At 36.5% G+C, this 19,640-nt stretch overlaps 1 non-coding gene across 1 annotated transcript; it reads left to right on the forward strand.

Moving 5' to 3' along the window:
- Nucleotides 1–11,798: 11,798 nt before the first annotated feature.
- Nucleotides 11,799–11,902, forward strand: LOC130953131 (small nucleolar RNA R71). The gene has a single exon (XR_009075308.1). It is a non-coding gene; the product is annotated as a small nucleolar RNA R71 (small nucleolar RNA).
- The last annotated feature ends 7,738 nt before the right edge of the window (nt 11,903–19,640 follow it).

The raw sequence follows: 19,640 nt of genomic DNA on the forward strand, positions 1-19,640 counted from the left end.
GAGATTGAAATGGGTTGAAGAAGTGAATTTCCATCCCAGAAAGAGTTAAGAAGTCAATCTTCAAAACGGAGAAACAATGATTCCACAAATCATGAAGCACGACAATCTATTATCATGATAGTTAATAAAGTGAAGACTACATATGTAAAACATTATGATATTTGATTATTACTATGTAGGAAGAGGATATGTTATGACTGATTTTAGGTTTAGAATTTTTTACCCTAATATTATGTAATTTTGTAAATTTGATTGTTTATATGTAAAACTTATGCAATTTTGTAATAAAAAGTAAAAATAGTTAGTCGATGAAAAAATCTAACATATTACAACGAATATTATTGCAGTTTTAAAATAATGAGATTTTAAGTTTTTTATGATTATTATGACAGTTTTAATGGAAATTACTGCAGCTATTAGATTTTTGCCATCTTTTGAAGTTGTGGCAGTTTGTAACTGCCATGCGTTATGTATAATAACCCCGTTTTAAACAATCCAACAACCTCCATTTTAACCTATTTAAAATGGCAAATTAGAAGTCGTTTTAACCGAACTCAAAAACCGACGTTTTAACCAATTAATTGTGGCGGTTTTTTGAAAACCGCCGTAATAACCAAATAGCGCTTCAAATTATGGCGGTTTTTCTTGAGCGCTATTCAAGGTAATAATGGCGGTTCAAATCGCCATAATAACCCAGAAAAACCACCATTTAAACCAAAACTTTTTGTATTGTTTAAAAGATAAATATTTAAAAAAATTAAGTCTAATGTTAATTTTAAAATATTTGAATTAAATTATATTTTTAAATCTTCATTACATAATAATCTTAAAAGATAAATATTTAGTAAAATTAACATTCGAAACAAAATGTCTTTTTAATATTAATGGATAAGATAAGATAATTATCATTAATTATATAAAAGGGATCTAGAGACCCTTCAATTATGTTACTCATTCTACACATATACTTCCTAGATCCATTCTAACTTAAGCGTTGGAGTGTCTTTGCAAGTACCCACCCCCATCGCTCCAGTCAAACAATCCAACAACCGTTTCAATTCGCAAGTTCTCGATCTATCTCACAACCCATATTAGAGACTTCTAGTACACATATTGATAGGTTTCGATTAAGATCCCAAGTAAAATTTTCTCCAAAATTTTTATGGTGTTTATATAATTCTTGTATGCGTGATACAATTATTCAATCAATAGATAAATTAATATATGAAGCTACACTTGCATATATATAAAATCTTGATGTAGGAATTGCGTTGAATTCTTCTCTTGAGCTAAAGTATCTATATTAGTATGCTAAATTGGTTTTTGAAAAAAAATTCTACATAGGTAAATTATTTTTTTAATAACTATCATTATGTGGTTTAATGTTCATTACTATTATTAATAATTTTATTATTACTTTATAGTTAGTTTTTTATTTAATTTATCCTGTTTAGTTGGATTAATAATTCCTATGATAAATTGTTATTTGTGCTTCTTTATGAAGAAAAGAATAAAGGATAGAATTGATAAAGAGTCAGTTTGAATTATCTTTTGAAAAAAGTACTTATTTTTTTCATCTTTTTTAAAAAGATATTTTTTAACAGACAAATTATTTTATATTTGGACAGAGCTTTTAAAAAGAGTTTTTGGGTCAATTTGGATTGGCTTTTGAAAAAAGTACTTATTTTTTTATCTTTTAAAAAATATTTTTTTTAACAGACGAGATCTTTTGCAAGTTTATTTTTATTCTAATTTTAGTATAAATTTTTTATCAGATTTTTAATTATATCAATTTTTTAAAAATAAATAAATATAAATAGTTTTTAAAAAATACAATTTATTTTTTTGAGTCCTCAGTTTATACACAACTTAACAGTTGGAAGAAAAAGGAGGAAGAAAGGTTAAAATTAATTTTTTTATATGTTAAAAATTACTTTTAACAAATAAATCAGTTTATCAACTGAATTGGAGCACTACATTATAAACTGGTTTTGATAATATCATTGTTAGTATTTTTTGTTAAGTTTTTTTTTATCAATTTTTAATTTAATTTTCTTGTTCATAGTATGGATATTTTTGTTTAGATTTTTTTTATGTTCACTGATGTATATTTTGGTATTTTTTAATAGAATTTTTATTATTTATTGTTCACATAAATTTTTTAATTATTGTTATTGATACATATTTTTTTATAGAACTTTATTGTTATTTTTATTTGATTTTGTGTAATTTTTACCATGCATTTTTAAAATTAGTATATATTTTATTTACTATTGTTATTTTTTCATAATATAAATTATTGATTCTATTAAAAAAATTTAATTAAATACAAAAGAGTACTAAAGAAGATTACTAAAAAATTATGACAAAAAAGTACTAAATTTCAATACATACATTTAAGGAAAAACAATATAATAAAATTGTGTAATTTAATAGTATAATATACTTATCTTTTAATAGTAAATTAAATTATCGGTGAAGTGTGGTACATTTTTTTATTATAAGAGCATTTATAAAGGTATATATTTTAATTTGTACTATGTTAGTAACTTTATATACACGACTTATCCCTTATTGATTTTGAGATGATTTGTTATTTATCAAAATATAATATTATAATTTTTTAAAATTAAATTGATTCTACTCATAGTTGGTTATCTCATAAAAGTATAATTTAATTAATCTAATTTTAATATGCTTTATATGTACATATAGAAATTTTAGAACATCGAAAGTGGATGTACAATAAAAATTTGTCAAACCGAAGAGGATTACGACAGAAATTTGTCAATGGTGTTTGACATTTTATTGATAGAGTTACAAAACAACCCTAATTTGTACTTGAAGATGGTGTACTTAGATATCCTTGCAACAAGCATAAAAATAAAGTTTTCTCAACTCTGGATGAGATTTCACTAGATTTATATAAAATTGATTTCATGCCAAGATGCTGGTGTTGAGATTCACATGGAGAAAGTCCATTGCATTTGAATATAGATCATGATAATCAATAAGACACATGTTTTTCTCCGTATACTAGTGTGCCAATAAGAAATTCGTATGAATCTATGGTGCCTGATGCTACCAGACCAAAATTAATGAGTCAATTTAAATAACACATGGAGGAACCTCCGAATGCAGAAGCTAAAAAATTTTATGATTTATTATGGTATGCTCAGTGCCCATTATTTGAGGAATGGTGTTGGTCATTCAGAATTATCAATGGCAGTAAAAAGGTTGAGTATAAAAGCTAAAGAGAATGTATCTCAATAAGTTTTTGATGATTTCATGAAAGCTATGAAGAAAATGATTCCTAAGGATAACATACTTGTCTCCCATTTTTATGAAGTAAAGAAGCTAGTATTGAAACTTGTCGTGGAAAGTAAGAAAATTTATTGTTGCATTAATGGTTACATGTTGTATTACAAAGAGGATGATATACCATGATAAGAATGTAAATTTGGTCATTTTCCAAGGTACAAGATAGGTAAAAAGGGTAAAAAAAAGTGCCATTGAAACGAATGCACTATTTACCGCTTATACCTCGTTTAAGAAGACCTTATGCTTCAATGCACATAGCACCTCACATGCGATGAAATTTCGATCACAAGTTTAAAGGTGTTCTTGAGCATTCATTGGATTCAAAAGCATGGAAGTATTTTGATAGAAAACATCCACAATTTTCTCAAAAACCATGCAATGTCAGACTAGGATTATGTGCTGATGGATTCACCCCTTTTGGTCAATCTGGTAAACAATATTCATATTGGCCAATAATTGTCATTCCTTATAACCTGCCTCCTTCTATGAGCATGAAAACCCTTATATGTTTTTATCCATGATTATTCTTAGTTCTCGTAATCTCAAAACTAGGATTGATGTATACTTGCATCCCTTGATTGACGAGCTAAAACTACAATGGAAATATGGTGTTTTAACTTATGATATTTATTCCAAGTCAAATTTTGTAATGCGAGCTGCATTGTTGTGGACTATTAATGATTTTTCTACATATAGAATATTGTCTGGATGGATGATAGCAGGTAGCCTGCATGCCTGTACTGTATGGAATAAACCAAGGCATTCCAATTAAAAAATAGGAAAAAGCCATCATGGTTTGATTGCCACAGACAATTTTGCCAAATAATCACATGTTTAGAAGAAACAAAGATGCATTCTATAAGAATAGAATTTAGAGATCAGAACCTCTACCAAGATTAACTAGAGAGCAAATATGGGATATAGTTCAGAATTAGGATAAGATAAGTGATGTAGAGCAACTTGAGATTGAAGGATATGGAAGTACATATAATTGGACCAAAAGAAGCATATTTTGGAATTTGCCTTATTGGCATCATAATTTAATTCGTCCTAACCTTGATGTGATGTATATTCAGAATAATGTATTTGATAATATATTTAATACTGTCATGGATATCAAAGAGAAGACTAAAGATAATTCAAAGGCTAGAATAGATGTGACATTATATTACAAGCAAAAAAGATTAGAACTTTTAGAACAAAGTGGAGGTAAAATTATAAAACCCAAACCCAACTATACATTTACCCTCCAGCAAAAGAGAGCAATATGAAAGTGGGTGAAAGAGTTAAGGATGTCTGATGGATATGTTTCAAATTAAGAGAGATGTGTTGATATGAAGGAGGGTAAGTTATATGGAATGAAAAGTCATGATTGTCATATATATATAGAACGTTTACTCTCAATTGCTTTTAGTTCATTGCCAGAGCAAATATGGAAGCCAATAACAGAGTTAAGTCAATTCTTCAGAGATTTTTGCTCAACTTCATTATGAGAAGTTGTTCTCAATAAGTTTGAAGAAAATATTCTAATTGTGCTATGCAAGTTAGAACATATTTTTTCTCCTAGATTTTTTGACTCAATGCAACATCTACTTATTCATTTTCTATTTGAAGCATTGCTTGGTTGGTCCTGTGCTTTATAGATGGATGTATCCTTTTGAGAGTTAGCTTAGTCACACCTCTATATTTATTCTCAAATTTTTTTATTGTTTTATTAAGTCAATTGTTTGTTATTTGATTTTTGTTATGAATATTTTCATGAAAGTTTTCTCCATCATTTTAAGAAAAAAGTCAAGAACAGAGCACATATTAAAGGATTTATCATTGAATCATACCTAATTGAGGAGATTTGTCACTTTTGTGAATACTATTTCAACCAAACTAGCATCAACACAGAGCAAAATGATGAGGGTGATTATTCAAAGTAATTAACTTTGTCTATTTTTAATTTGCTTGGTTATTTGGCTAGTGAATGCAAAAACTTGTTATTTAGATAACCGACGGAGGGAAATCGTCGGTTCAGAATTCTCACAAAGTAATTCTGTTGAAGTATAGATCCAAACCAACAGATAACTCTCAATCAAAGTTTAATTTCTTTGTCACTTAAATGAAACCAATAAAAATCGAGAGTATTTAAATCTCGAGTTGTCTCTCAAAGAAATTGCAAGGAAGTGTGAATATTATTGGTTATGAGATATTTTTAGGATTTTAGAATGATGAACGGAAAATGTAAATTACAAGAAAGTAAAGCTAACAACTAAGATAATATAAATGCTAAAAGACACTCATGGCAAGGATTAAGAATCAAGGTTTCCTATCTGGATCATTGACCACAACATGGTAATTACAAAGGGTTAATTTCACTTAGTTATCCTCTAACATCAGAGGATGAAGTCAAATGGACATAATTGATCCTCAAACTAACTAACAACCCTAAATTACCAATCACACTTGACATCAATGACATCAAAGCACTTAAGTCCTCAATCTCAAGCCAACAGTGCTAAAATCTACTCTAAAACTAAGCCAAGTATTTTATCAAATAATTGGAAGGCATAAAATGAAAGCATCATAAAAGTGAAATAATAGTAAAATCTAAAGCTACAAAATGGAAGATAACAATAATAACAACTCAATTAAACAACAATAAACAAAGAAACATCAAATTGCATTAAATAGAAATCTAAATCAACAAGAGTTCATAAACGTGAAAGTGACCAAATAAAAGAATAACATGTAAAACTAAGAGAACAAAGATGTAATAACAAGAAATTGTAAGAAAAACTAAATCGAAACAAGATCAAAACCTAAAGTTGAGATGAAATGAAACTAAATATACCCTAATTCTAGAGAGAAGAGAAAGCTTCTCTTTCTAGAATATAACCTAAAACATGTTACTAAACTAAACCTAATTGCTCTCCCCTTGTTCCTTCTTAAATTTGGCCTCAAATACTTCAGAAATGAGTTGGATTTGGGCTTGGATAAGCTCAGAAATTGTCAGCCACGTTTTCTTTAAGTTGGTCATGTGCCAAGTGTCACGCGTACACGGGATATCATCTGTACGTGTGACCTGACAAAACTCTCACTCACACGTACGCGTGGCCATGAATTCTACCAATCCCCATTCTTCATAAATTCTTTACCTTGCATACTTTTTCTTTACTTTTTTGATCCAATCCTTGCCTACTAAGCCTGAAATCACTTAACAAACATATCAAGGCATCGAATGGAATTAAAGTAAATTAAATTTAGCAAATTAAAGGCCAAAAAAGCATGTTTTTACTCTTAAGCACAATTTAGGGAGAATTTACAAAACCATGCTATTTTAGTGAATAAATGTAAAAAAAGTTGATAAAATCCAACAAATTTGATACAAGATAAACCATTAGCATGTCCCCACACTTAAACATTAGCATGTTGGTGGACGAAATTGTGATCATCAACAATGGCTCCAATGACTTGGTAGCTCTCACACGTGAATTACACTTAGTCACAACTCCGCACAACTAACCAGCAAATGTACTGGGTCGTCCAAGTAATACCTTACGTGAGTAAGGGTCGATCCCACAGAGATTGTTGGTATGAAGCAAGCTATGGTCATCTTGTAAGTCCCAGTCAGGCGGATTCAAATGTAATTGGATTAGATATTTAGAAGATAAATAAAATAGACAAGAAATAAAGATAACGTTACTCATGTAATCCAATGGTGGGAATTTCAGATAGGTGCATGGAGGTGCTGTGTTCCTTCCGAATCTTTACTTGCTTATTACATTCATCCAAGCCTTCTTACTCCTTTCCATGGCAAGCTGTATGTAGGGCATCACCGTTGTCAATGGCTACATCCCATCCTCTCAGTGAAAAAGGTACAAATGCTCTGTCATAGCACGGCTAATCATCTGTTGGTTCTCAATCAGGTTGGAATAGAATCCCGTGATTCTTTTGCGTCTATCACTAACGCCCAGCCTTCAGGAGTTTGAAGCTCGTCACAGTCATTCAATCCCGGAATCCTACTCGGAATACCACAGACAAGGTTAAACTTCCCGGATTCCCATGAATGCCGCCATCAATTCTAGCTTATACCACGAAGATTCTGATTAAGGAATCCAAGAGATATGCGCCCGGTCTAAGGTAGAACGGAAGTGGTTGTCAGTCACACGCGTTCATAGGTGAGAATGATGATGAGTGTCATGGATCATCACATTCATCAAGTTGAAGTGCAACGAATATCTTAGAACAGGAATAAATCAAATTGGATAGAAAATAATAGTAATTGCATTGAAACTTGAGGTACAGCAGAGCTCCACACCCTTAATCTATGGTGTGTAGAAACTCCACCGTTGAAAATACATAAATTAAAAGTCCAGGCATGGCCGAATGGCCAGCCCCCATGATCTGAGAACTAATCATCCAAAGATGTCTAATACACTAGTAAAAAGTTCTATTTATAATAAACTAGCTACTAGAGTTTACAGAAGTAAGTAATTGATGCATAAATCCACTTCCGGGGCCCACTTGGTGTATGTTTGGGCTGAGCTTGATCTATCCACGAGCTGAGGCTTCTTTTGGAGTTGAACGCCAAGTTGTAACGTGTTTTGGGCGTTCAACTCTGGTTCGTGACGTGTTTCTGGCGTTTGACTCCAGAATGCAGCATGAAACTGGCGTTGAGCACTAGTTTACGTCGTCAATTCTCGAATAAATTATGGACTATTATATATTGCTGTTAAGCTCTGGATGTCTACTTTCTATTGCCGCTGAGAGCGTGCCATTTGGAGTTCTGTAGCTCTAGAAAATTTATTTCGAGTGCAGGAAGGTCAGATTCCAACAGCATCAGCAGTCCTTTGTCAGCCTCCTATCAGAGTTTTGCTCAGGTCCCTCAATTTCAGCCAGAAAATACCTGAAATCACAGAAAATACACAAACTCATAGTAAAGTCCAAAAATGTGAATTTAGCATAAAAACCAATGAAAACATCCCTAAAAGTAACTAGATCATACTAAAAACTACCTAAAAACAATGCCAAAAAGCGTATAAATTATCCGCTCATCACAACACCAAACTTAAATTGTTGCTTGTCCCCAAGCAACTGAAAATCAAATAGGATAAAAAGAAGAGAATATACTATAAATTCCAAAATATCAATGAATATTAATTCTAATTAGATGAGCGGGACTTGTAGCTTTTTGCTTCTGAACAGTTTTGGCATCTCACTTTCTCCCTTGAAGTTTAGAATGATTGGCTTCTCTAGGAACTTAGAATTTCGGATAGTATTATTGATTCTCTTAGTTAAGTATGTTGATTCTTGAACACAGCTACTTTTATGAGTCTTGGCCGTGGCCCTAAGCACTTTGTTTTCCAGTATTACCACCGGATACATAAATGCCACAGACACATGACTGGGTGAACCTTTTCAGATTGTGACTCAGCTTTGCTAAAGTCCCCAGTTAGAGGTGTCCAGAGCTCTTAAGCACACTCTTTTTTGCTTTGGATCACGACTTTAACCACTCAGTCTCAAGCTTTTCACTTGGACCTGCATGCCACAAGCACATGGTTAGGGACAGCTTGATTTAGCCGTTTAGGCCTGGATTTATTTCCTTGGGCCCTCCTATCCATTGATGCTCAAAGCCTTGGATTCTTTTTACCTTTGCCTTTTGGTTTTGAGGGCTATTGGCTTTTTCTGCTTGCTTTTTCTTTTTTTCTTTCTATTTTTTTCGCCATTTTTTTTTCGCAAGCTTTTGCTTTTTTCACTGCTTTTTCTTGCTTCAAGAACCAATTTCATGACTTTTCAGATCATCAATAACATTTCTCTTTGTTCATCATTCTTTCAAGAGCCAACAATTTTAATATTCATAAATAACAAGATCAAATATATGCACTGTTTAAGTATTCATTCAGAATACAAAAAGTATTGTCACCACATCAATATAATTAAACTAAATTCAAGGATGAATTCGAAACTCATGTACTTCTTGTTCTTTTGTATTAAAAACATTTTTTATTTAAGAGAGGTGAATGATTAATGGAATTATTCATAGCTTTAAGACATAGTTACTAACTACTAATGATCATGAAGTAGAGACAAAAAACATAGATAAACATATAACATAAAAACCGAAAAGCAGAGAAAATAAGAGCAAGGAATGAGTCCACCTTAGTGAGGGTGGCACCTTCTTGAAGGACCAATGGTGCTCTTCGAGCTCCTCTATGTTTCTTCCTTGCTTCTGTTGCATGATCCCTAGTGATTTTGGTGCTCCTATCCTTAGTTGCTCCCAATAATTGTGTGGAGGAAAATTTTATCCCCTGAGGTATCTCAGGGATCTCTTGATTTGCAGTCAAATGTTCTACCACTGAGCTATAGACCCTTGAGATGAATATCTCCATCTCTCATGACTCAGAGGTGGAAGCAATTGTCTTCCCTTTTTCTTCTTCTTTTTTTTTTTGAGGTTTCTCTGGCCTTAGGTGCCATCAATGGTTATGGAAAAGCAAAAAGATATGCTTTTATCACACCAAACTTAGAATGTTGCTCATCCTCGAGCAAAGAAGAAAGAGTGGAAAAAGAAGAAGCAGATATGGAGGAGATGAAGGGATGTGTGTATTCGACTATATGGGTGGGATTGGGTGGGAAAGAAATTTTTAATTTTGAAGGTAGGTGGGGTGTATGGGGAAGAGTGGATGGATGTGAGTGGTGAATGGAAAACAGAAGGGATAACCATGAATGGAGAGAGAGAGGGCGAGGTAGGTGGGGATCCTGTGAGATCCACAGATCCTAAGGTGATCCTGTGGGGTCCACAGATCCTGAGGTGTCAAAGATTTACATCCCTGCACCAATTAGGCATGTAAAATGCCTTTGCATGTAATTCTGGCGTTTAAACGCCAAAGTGATGCATGTTCTGGGCGTTCAACGCCCATGTGCTGCATGTTTCTGGCGTTGAACGCCAGTTCCATGCTTGTTTCTGGTGTTCAGCGCCAGCTTTCCTCAGGGTGTATTCCAGGCGTCCAAACACCAGGATGTTGCTTGTTTCTGGCATTCAACGCTAGATCCATGCTCTGTTCTGGCGTTGAACGCCATCTAGGGTGTGATTTTTCTTCTGCTGTTTTTGATTCTGTTTTTAATTTTTGTATTTTTTCCGTGACTCCACATGATCATGAACCTAATAAAACACAAAATAACAATAAAATAAAAATAAAATTAGATAAATAAAAATTGGGTTGCCTCCCAACAAGCGCTCTTTTTAATGTCACTAGCTTGACAGTGGGCTCTTATGGAGCCTTTAGAGAAGTTCAGACCACGATGAAGGCCTCCCAACACCAAACTTAGAGTTTAAATGTGGGGTCTTCTCAACACCATACTTAGAGTTTGGTTGTGGCCTCCTAACACCAAACTTAGAGTTTGATGGTGGGGGCTTTGTTTGACTCTGCATTGAGAGAAGCTGTTCATGCTTCCTCTCATTACCAAATAACATGGCATTTAGCTTCATGATGGCCCCTAGATATTGAGCAACTTGCTCTCCAGTCACATCTTCATCCTCTTCTGAGAAAGAATAGTCTTCAGAGCTCATGAATGGCAGAAGGAGATTTAGTGGAATCTCTATGGTCTCTATATGAGCTTCAGATTTCTTTAGGTCCTTAATAGGGAACTCCTTCATGTTTGAGAGACGTCCCAGGAGGTCTTCCTCACTAGGATTTTCGTCCTTCTCCTCCCTTGTGCATTCGGCCATATTGATTACATCAATGGCCTTGCACTCTCCTTTTGGATTCTCTTCTGTATTGCTTGGGAGAATACTAGGAGGAGTTTCAGTGACTTTCTTACTCAGCTGGCCCACTTGTGCCTCCAAATTTCTGATGAAGGACCTTGTTTCACTCATGAAACTTAAGGTGGCCTTTGACAAATCAGAGACTAAATTTGCTAAATTAGAGGAGCTCTGTTCAGAATTCTCTGTCTGTTGCTGAGAAGATGATGGAAAAGGCTTGTTATTGCTTAGCCTGTTTCTTCCACCATTATTAAAGCCTTGTTGAGGCTTTTGTTGATCCTTCCATGAGAAATTTGGATGATTTCTCCATGATGAATTATAGATGTTCCGATAAGGTTCACCCATGTAATTTACCTCTGCTATTGCAGGGTTCTCAAGATCATAAGCTTCTTCAGAAGCTGCCTCTTTAGTACTGTTGGATGCATTTTGCCATCAATTCAGACTTTGAGAGATCATGTTAGCTTGCTGAGTCAACACTTTGTTCTGAGCCAATATGGCATTCAGAGCATCAATTTCAAGAACTCCCTTCCTCTGAGGTGTCCCACTATTCACGGAATTCCTCTCAGAAGTGTACATGAATTGGTTATTTGCAACCATGTCAATAAGTTCTTGAGCTTCTGCAGGCGTTTTCTTTAGGTGAATGGATCCACCTGCAGAATGGTCCAATGACATCTTGGAAAACTCAGATAAACCATAATAGAATATATCTAATATGGTCCATTCTGAAAACATGTCAGAAGGACACTTTTTGGTCATCTGCTTGTATCTTTCCCAAGCTTCATAGAGGGATTCACCATCCTTTTGCTTGAAGGTCTGAACATCCACTCTAAGCTTGCTCAGCTTTTGAGGAGGAAAGAATTTATCCAAGAAGGCTGTGACCAGCTTATCCCAAGAGTCCAGTCTATCTTTAGGTTGTGAGTCCAACCATGTTCTAGCTCTGTCTCTTACAGCAAAAGGGAAATACATGAGCCTGTAGACTTTAGGATCTACTCCATTCGTCTTTACAGTCTCACAAATCTGCAAGAACTCAGTTAAAAACTGGTAAGGATCTTCAGATTGAAGTCCATAAAACTTGCAGTTCTGTTGCATTAGAGCAACTAATTGAGGTTTCAGCTCAAAATTGTTTGCTGCAATGGCAGGAATGTAGATGCTTCTTCCATCAAATTTGGACGTTGGTTTAGTGAAATCACCTAGAATTCTCCTTGCATTATTGTTGTTGGGTTCGGCTGCCATCTCCTTTTCTTGTTCAAAAATTTCAGAAAGGTTGTCTCTGGATTGTTGTAATTTAGCTTCTCTTAATTTCTTCTTCAGAGTCCTTTCAGGTTCAGGATCAGCTTCAACAAGAATGCCTTTTTCCTTGTTCCTGCTCATATAGGGAAGAAGAGAACAAGAAAAAAAAGAGGAATCCTCTATGTCACAGTATAGAGATTCCTTTATGTTAGTAGAAGAAGAAAGGGAATAGGAGTGAAGAAGAATGAATAGGTAGGGGCAGTGATTTGAGATGAAGAGAGGTGAAGAGAAGTGTTAGTAAATAAATAAATAAATAGAAGAAGGGGAGAGGGAAGAAATTTCGAAAATAAATTTGAAAAGAAGTTAAATGATTTTCGAAAATAAAAGATAAGATAGAATTAAAATTAAAACAATTAATTAATTAAAAAGAATTTTTGAAAAAGGGATGAGATATTTTCGAAAATTAGAGAGGGAAAAGTAGTTAGGTGATTTTGAAAAAGATAAGAAACAAACAAAAAGTCAAATAGTTAGTTGAAAAAGATATTAAAATCAAATTTGAAAAGATAAGAAGATAAGAAGTTAGATAAGATATTTTGAAATTAAATTTTTGAAAAAGATAAAATTTTTGAAAAAGATATGATATAAAAGATAAGATAGATTTAATTTTTAAAATTAAGATTAATTACTTAACTAACAAGAAATTAAAAGATAAGATTCTAGAATTTAAAGATTGAACCTTTCTTAACAAGAAAGTAACAAACTTCAAATTTTTGAATAAATCATATTAATTGTTAGCATAATTTTCGAAAATTTGAAATAAAATTAAGAAAAAGATTTTTGAAAAATATTTTTAAATTTTCGAAAATCATTAGATATAAATGAAGAAGATTTGAAAATATAAGTGTTCCGAGGGTTACCTGAAACTGTAGGTCGATCTCGGTCGAGATCTTCCGTGTTGGTCGGAGCCGACATGTCCGACAGGTGTATAGCTGCCGGAGCGGGTGTGTCCGACTTGTGGGACTGAAAGTGCTACCGATCCTTCGTCCCCGGAGGGTGGGAGGGTACCTGCAAGGGACTCCGATGCTTAAGTTAGCAAGGGTATTAAGCAGGTATTGAGTAGAATCAGAGTATGAGTTATACCTGGGTGCTCCAGTGTATTTATAATGGTGAGATGTGGCCTTCTGTGGATAAGATAAGTTAGTTATCTTATCTTATCTTTATCTTATCTTTAAGTGAGGTTATCTTATCTTTAAGGGAACCGCCCTTCTCTCTGTAGGCTTGGGCTGCCTTAGGATTTGGGGCATGTTCCTCTATTTGGGCCCTTCTTTGGGCTTTCTTGGGGACTTGACCGAGCTCTTTGGGAAGAGGTCGGGTTGTCCTGACCTGAAGAGGTCGGTCGCTTTGTCTGTCGAACATCCCGGGTCGGACAGCTCGACCCAGGGTATGAACAGTGCCCCTGCTTGAGCTCGGTCTTCTTTTTAAGGTCGAGTCCTTTTGACTTCGGTCCTTTTTTGGTGAAGCCGAACTCAAGCATTTTCTCGATTCCTTTGTAGTAGCTTTTGAATGTAGAACGTTTCCTCTAAAAAGCGCGCGCTTTTATATCGGCGCTTTGGGAATGTGCGAGGGTTTAATGCTTTCCTTAGTTTTAGCATTAATTGCCCCGTTTCCCTTTGGTTCTTTATTTCGATTTTGAAAGCCCAGAAACGGTTTCTCTCCTTTCGCCCTTTTCATAACTTCTTTTCTCCGCTCTCTCTGCTCTTCTATTTTTTGTTTGCGCTTCTCCTTTCCCTGTGTTGCGGCGTTGTTTGGCATTTCTGGAGCTTCTGTTCTCGCCTGGAGTTTCGCGTTTCTCCTTGCAACATTGCTCTTTGTTCACGTTCTTTCTTTTGCTTGTGAGAAGGCGTTCCCAGATTCCGTCTTCCATCTTCAGTTTTCTTTGAAGCTTGCTGTTTTTTCCAGGTTGGTACTAGCTTTCTTGCTTCTTTCGTAGCTTTGTCTTCAGTTTTTTGGTGAAGTTTTGATTTTGCATGTTTGGAAGTTTGAATTTTTTTCGAGGTCTTGTATTGGCTTGTCACTGTAACATGTTTTTCCTGTCTTTCTTTTATGCATTCTCTTTGGCTTTTCCGTTGAGGCTTTCTAGGGTTTTATTGTTGCTTGTGGTTTTTTCCTACCTGATACTTGATAAAACATCTGCGTCTGTTCCTCGCTTTGTTTGGAGATTTACTTTTTGTCTGATCTTGAAAAAAGGTTACATCTTTAATGGTCTATGCTTGGCGTGTTTGGTAGAATGTAACGACCTGTTGAGACCGACCTGTTGTGGTCGTGTAATATTGAGACTGACCTGTTGTGGTCATGTAATATTGCCCCATCCCAGCTTCACCCCAATTCCTGGGGTTTTATTAAAATTTTTCAACTTCTCTGCCGTGAATTAGATGTAACACCTTCCCAGACTCTTTTCCTTTATTTGTTTGTTTCCGCCAAGCCTGGCGGTTCTTCAAAAAAGAAAGCTTCTTGGGTTTTCTTTCAGGTCCGCCCAGGGCCACAAAGTTTTTGCTATGTATGATGAGTCCTTCAAGGACTTCAAGAATTACTTCTTTAAGGTTCGTGATGTCGAGGAGGCCCGCCCCTTTTTTCTTAATGAAAATGATGAGCCTTCTTTCCCTCTAGAGTGGCAGAGGGATGTGAGAGTGTCTCGCTATACCTGGGAGATGCTTGATGATGTTGAGCGTGCTTTTGTTGTTGTTCTTGAGGATCTGTGGGGAAACCACCCCATCTTGATACAAAAAGATTTTTGAATGACCCGTCCTTGGTTCGGACTGTTTTGGGTACTTGTCTGACTTGTCTCTTATACTTATTTCTTAATTTTTTCTTCCCTTCGTTGTGACCATAACTCTTTGCTGTGGCTAATTCTGTATTTGCAGAGATGTCTAAGAACAACGACTCCATGAAGGCCTTTAAAAGGGCAAAGAAGGCAACTGCTGCTCTGAACATCTTGGCCAAAGTGACCGGCGAGGGATCTTCTCAGGTCCCAGTGAAGCCTCCTGTGCCGAGTTCTCTCGGGCTAAAGAAAGTAATTCCTACTCCTCAGTTTTATCAGGTCGATCCTCCACAGACTTCTGCCGTTGCTTCTGGTGTCCCTCCCTTGAAAAAGAAAAAAACATCCGAGCCTTTTAACCTGGATGCCCTGGACTTTGATGCTATCGAATTTGTTGACCAGCAAATTGCCCCCTATGGTGGGCTTTCCATGGACGACGTGTCTCTTCTTCAGCATCTAGATTTTATCACCAAAAGTAGTGTGAAGATGGCTCATATGGGTGCGGCTATTTTCCAAACAATTCAGGAGATTCCGATTCATGCCACAAAAATCCTTCATGGAGGAGGCCAAGTCAGAATTTGATCGGATCAAGGGTCTGAAGGAGGAGTTGGAGGTGTAGTTGGCGAAGGTGGAGAAGGAGCTAGAGGGTGAGAAGGCCAGCTCTATTGCCCTGGCTGCTTCTTTGAAGTTGGCTGAGGACATGGCCTTGAAGCATAAGGATAGCAATGTCTCAGCTTATAGGGAATTAATGCGTCTCTGGGATGAGTTGGAAACTGCTCGGGCTAATTATGGCGAGCTTCAGGGTCACCTTGTGGGCAGCGTAACTGCTGCCTCCGAGAACCTAATGGAGCGATTCTGGATTGTTGCTCCTGATGCCAACTTGACTCTCGTCAGCCTGGACAATATTGTGAGGGATGGTAGGATTGTCCCTGATGACCAGGATGATGATGATGCTGACCCTCCCCCAGTGCCTTCTCTTAAAGTGTCGACCTCCTCGGTTCCTCCCGTTACGTCCGATCCGGATTGCCAGATTCTAAACCGGGATGATAGAACTGTAGATGCTGTGCCTATTCAGACTTACCCTCCTTCTCCCCGTACTGATGCTGTCGGGAAGGCTCCAGATCTTGGTTGATCTCCTTTAAATATTTGTGTAAATAGCCCGGTTTGTGGGCTTTAAAGTCTTTTTGAATGATGTTTTATTGACTGTCGATACTCCAGTTGCTATTTTTAGCAACTTTATTTTGAAAACAAAATGGTTTCTCTGAGGTTGATTTTGGTGGCCTCTTGAAGCTTTATCATACTATGCTTTCATTGTGCTTTAACAGGGTATCCGTTGGAATCTTGCTGCTTGGCCTCTTTGGATTGCTTTCGTACTTATTTGTTTGTAGCTTGGATCCTTTTGAGGTCGTGACTGTGGGGGGGTCTGACTTGTTTCTCGGTTTCCTCGCTTTTGTTTGTATTTTTAGCGCCTTACAACCGATTTTTTTATGTTGGTCCCCTTCTAAGTTATTTTTGTAATCCTCTTTCCCGGACCTTTGTCAGGTCTCTTTAAGGGATTACTTTTATAACTTATCTTTGTAGGAGACCGACTTCGTTAGGTCGATCTCTTCTAAGTTGTTTTTGTAATCCTCTTTCTTGGAGCTTTATTAGGTCTCTTTCAGGGATTACTTTTACAACTTGTTTTGTAGGAGACCCACTTCGTTAGGTCGATCTCTTCTAAGTTATTTTTGTAATCCTCTTTCCCAGACCTTTGTCAGGTCTCTTTCAGGGATTACTTTTACAACTTGTTTTGTAGGGGACCGACTTCGTTAGGTCGATCTCTTTTAAGTTGTTTTTTGTAATCCTCTTTCTTGGACCTTTGTTAGGTCTCTTTCAGGGATTATACAACTTGTTTTGTAGGAGACCGACTTCGTTAGGTCGATCTCTTCTAAGTTGTTTTTGTAATCCGCTTTCTTGGACCTTTATTAGGTCTCTTTCAAGGATTACTTTTACAACTTGTTTTGTAGGAGACCGACTTCGTTAGGTCGATCTCTTCTAAGTTGTTTTTCTAATCCTCTTTCTTGGACCTTTGTTAGGTCTCTTTTAGGGATTACTTTTACAACTTGTTTTGTAGGAGACCCACTTCGTTAGGTCGATTTCTTCTGAGTTGTTTTTGTAATCCTCTTTCTTGGACCTTTATTAGGTCTCTTTCAGGGATTACTTTTACAACTTGTTTTGTAGGGGACCGACTTCGTTAGGTCGATCTCTTCTAAGTTGTTTTTTGTAATCCTCTTTCTTGGACCTTTGTTAGGTCTCTTTCAGGGATTACTTTTACAACTTGTTTTGTAGGAGACCGACTTCGTTAGGTCGATCTCTTCTAAGTTGTTTTTGTAATCCTCTTTCTTGGACCTTTATTAGGTCTCTTTCAGGGATTTCTTTTACAACTTGTTTTGTAGGAGACCGACTTCGTTAGGTCGATCTCTTCTAAGTTATTTTTCTAATCCTCTTTCTTGGATCTTTGTTAGGTCTCTTTCAGGGATTACTTTTACAACTTGTTTTGTAGGAGACCGACTTTGTTAGGTCGATCTCTTCTAAGTTGTTTTTGTAATCCTCTTTCTTGGACCTTTGTTAGGTCTCTTTCAGGGATTACTTTTACAACTTGTTTTGTAGGAGACTGACTTCGTTAGGTTGATCTCTTCTAAGTTATAGCAATTCCTCTTTAATAGGGTTGGCCAGACCTCTTTCCAGGGATTTGCTGATAACTTGGGTTGACTTGGTCCGACTTTTTAGTGTCGGCCAGTCTTTTTAAGTTATTATATAGCAATCCATAAGACCTCATCAGGTTCTTTTTGGGATCACTTTCGATAACTTCTTGCATTATTCTGTGTTCATCCTTTGCCGATTTGTAGATGGTGGTTTCTGTCCTGGTTTAATCGACCTTTAGGTGAATCGCATTTTCACCTTTGTTAGTCGATCATTCCTATCGAGATCGTATAGTGAATCTGTTCACTTTTTGTTCGATCCGTTGCTTTATAATCGAATGATGAATACTTCAGATTAATGCGTCTTGGGAATTTGTAGAATATCTGAAATGTATTTTATTTAAAGAAAGTGCAAATATATACAGGTGGGATTTTTTCATACCCTTAAGTTGGATTTAAATCTCAATCTTGACGCCTCATTAAAAAACCTTTTCAGGAAAAAGAGTGCATCTTGAGATCTTTTACCTTTCCTAGCTATAGTACCTTCTTAGGTTACAAGCGTGCCATGATCTGGGGAGTTCTCGTCCCTCGAGTTCGGACAGTCTGTAGTAGCCCTTCCCAAGTACTTCTGTGACTCGGTAGGGTCCTTTCCAGTTAGCTGCCAGCTTTCCTTCTCCGGGTCGAGTTGTTCCAATATCCTTTCGGATTAAGATGAGATCGTTCTCTGTGAAATCTCTTGGCACTACCTTTTGATTATACCTGGAAGCCATTCGCTGCTTTAGTGCTTCTTCTCTGATCTGAGCTCTTTCTTGGATTTCTGGAAGTAGGTCGAGCTCTTCTCTTTGGAGTTGAGAATTGGTTTGTTCATTGTAGTGGACTACTCAGGGAGATCCTTCCTCGACCTCTACTGGAATCATTGCCTCCACTCCGTATGCTAGTCGGAATGGTGATTCGTTCGTAGTAGAATGGAGGGTTGTTCGATACGCCCATAGGACTTGTGGAAGTTCCTCGGCCCAAGCCCCCTTTGCTTCTTGCAGTCTCCGCTTCAACCCGGCCAATATGACTTTGTTGGCCGCTTCGGCTTGTCCATTGGCTTGGGGATGTTCGACGAAGGTGAACTGGTGTTTTATATTCAAGTCATCCGCTAATTTTCTGAAGCCTGCATCTGTGAATTGGGTGCCATTGTCTGTGGTGATGGAGTATGGGACCCCAAATCTTGTAACGATGTTCCTATATAGGAATTTCCGGCTTCTTTGAGCGGTGGCATTAGCTAGGGGTTCTGCCTCGATCCATTTTGTGAAATAGTCTACCCCTACTATGAGGAATTTTACTTGTCCCGATCCCTGTGGGAAGGGTCCGAGAAGATCGAGTCCCCATTTTGCAAATGACCAGGGTGAGGTCACGCTAATGAGTTTTTCTGGCGGGGCGATGTGAAAGTTGGCATGCTTCTGACATGGTGGACATGTCTTTACAAATTCTGTAGCTTCCTTTCATAGAGTTGGCCAATAGAATCCCGCCCGGAGTACTTTTTTGGTGAGAGCTTGTGCTCCGAGATGATTGCCACAAATGCCGCTGTGTACTTCCTCCAAGACTTCCTTTGTATTGGAGGTCGGTACGCATTTTAACAATGGTGTTGAGATCCCTCTTTTGTATAGGATGTTGTTTATGATAGTGTAGTACGGTGCCTCCCTTTTTAACCTCTTTGCCTCCTTTTCATCTGTGGGGAGCGCTTCTGTTTTGAGGTAGTTAATTATGGGGGTCATCCATCCTTGATCCCGACCTGTTATTGCTAGGATTTTTTCTTCTTCCGATATTGATGGGTTCTGCAGTATTTCCTGGATGAGGC

The sequence above is a fragment of the Arachis stenosperma genome, chromosome 1 (genome assembly GCF_014773155.1).
Source record: "Arachis stenosperma cultivar V10309 chromosome 1, arast.V10309.gnm1.PFL2, whole genome shotgun sequence".
Classification (NCBI taxonomy): Eukaryota; Viridiplantae; Streptophyta; class Magnoliopsida; order Fabales; family Fabaceae; genus Arachis; species Arachis stenosperma.